The sequence below is a fragment of the Diadema antillarum genome, unplaced genomic scaffold (assembly GCF_040938485.1).
Source record: "Diadema antillarum isolate AM-2024a unplaced genomic scaffold, OU_Dant_1.0 seq00001184_RagTag, whole genome shotgun sequence".
Lineage (NCBI taxonomy): Eukaryota > Metazoa > Echinodermata > Echinoidea > Diadematoida > Diadematidae > Diadema > Diadema antillarum.
Genome location: NW_027271984.1, coordinates 667605 through 669910, shown reverse-complemented (window position 1 = coordinate 669910; position 2306 = coordinate 667605).

Here is a 2306-nt window from a genome sequence, read left to right as displayed (position 1 = left end):
CTCGTGGCTGATTCACAGGCGAATTAAAACATTTTGTTTGGAATATTTATCATCATTTCATCATTGTAGATCTCTCTGTATAATGTTGAAAATAACAAGTTATTGTTTCTCAAAATCTGTAGTCTGAAATGACAATGAAAGAAGTTTTGCGATGTTCGGTGATAAACGGGGAGTAATAAACAGAAAGTCACTGAACTCGGAAATAACTCTTCTTAATAAGTTTACCGCAGAATGATTGAAGGCGGTTGGCAATATTTCCTACATCAATACATTATATTACGTCGGAAAATTGGTTAACAAAACAGAAACGAGCAAAATGGGACATGGGATATCCGTTCTCATTAAAATCTCAGCCATGATATTACAAGTCGCATATTGCGGAGGTGGAAATCTACACCTTGTTACAATACCATCCTGCTTTAAAATAATCCCAAACGGGGTGGTCGATTGAAATGGCGCAAGTCACGATTTGAATCCATTGCGTTTAATACATCTTATTCCCGGGATTGCACAGTCAGTGTCATCTGACTAGGCAAATACATGCGAAATACCAATGCGATAAAATCAGCTGGGAAACACTTATCAAACAGTGACGCATCGGTTGGTGCGCCATTGCGCGCCACAAATTTCCAGATTAAGTGCATTCATCACCTTGCACGTTGTCAGATGAACAACGAACTTCTTGTTTCACCCAGTACTGATCAAAGTGACCAAACTGCCCCCTTTTCAATTGCCACCTGAACCGTTTCTGAAGTGAAGTTTTTGTATGGTCAGTATAATAAGTATCCGTGCTCTTGTGAAGCGCAAGTTTGCGGTAAGATGCCCTGCTTTTCCACAAAATGTTGTCTACGATCGTGAGTGGAAACTATAAAGGTAGTTTTTCAAGAAGATTCCATGGTTGTGAAGGACTTGCACGCAAACTGGTAAAACTGCAGTCATGGCTTTGGTGACTGTAAAACGATTCTCTGCCATATACAGGTGTATATAGGGTACACTTATTCATTTGAGACATTCCAAGATTGTCAGAAATTCAATGTTATTTGATTCTCTTTTGCCATATTTCTTCAGGATATCTTTGATGTGATTTGCAATGGAAATACAACTGCCTCACGTGTGCTTATTATGCTTACTGCATGGTATTTTGCAGAGCACAATAAACAACGATTGTGTAATAATTATGCCACTTATTTTCGGTCTGCCTACAATCCGCGCTATCTTCATTTTTAGTCAGGCTCTACACGAAGCGAACGTTGGAGAGTATCATTATAAAAAGTTGTTTTGTTAGAAATTGTTGCGAAAAAAATTGTCAGTGAACGCAGAAAATAAAGTTCTTCCCAATTAGATCAGGAATGAAACCACCAAGGTAATGCTAGGAAACTATTAAGTTACCTCGCACAAGCCATGTTCTTTTTCGTTATTATCGGGATGGACGCCTGAGTTCAGTTATTTTTCCCGACCTTTATGAGAGATTTTTTTTCCAACCTATTTTCGGAAGTTTTCGGATTTCTGGGATTTGCGGAGTGACGTATGGAGTCATCGGTATTTAGCGTCACCTTTTCACCCGCTGCCACAGCGGTTGCCAATTTCAGCGGAATTATTTATAGGACTGCAGGGTACTTCTTATCGCCAAGTGTCGAAAACACTTGCAAATCATTTCCTAACTGCGGCATCTAATAGTTTTAAAATTCTCTGCTTTAGTAACTCATCTCTCTCGTTTCTAACTTTTATGCCACACCTTCAATGTGATCGGTTAAGTTAGGTCAGTTTTCGCAACTTCTTTTTGAAATACTATGGGTGATTTGATTGATGCGTGTCGTTGTTGCATTCCGAATGCCGTCAGTCTTATGCTGTTATCACACTGTGGCAAACGTGTTTTCCCAAATGTCGTATCAAACTAAATTATGCGAAGAAAAGTTAAATAACTCTTTGAGAAAGGCTTCAGGTGTTGTATTTTTCAGGGGGTTATCATGCGCATTAAATAATGATAATAATAATAATAATAACAATGCACGGTTAAGGGAGCATGCAGTGTGGGCCTACTTGAACACAACCCCAACGACTGTTTTATGTTGTTCTCTAAAATATTGCGCTTTGTTTTTAGAAATAAACATGATTGTTGGTGTAGATGGTATCAGTTATCAAGGTCGTCAATGGAGGCCATAGAATATTTCGTTTCTATTCATGTATGTAGATGGGACCGCCTTCCTGTACCAAGTGGTCAAACATGAATATGAAATACATTGTATAAACATTTCAGCATTCATTGAACAATATATTTTGTCTTACGTTTTGTCTTATTCATTCAT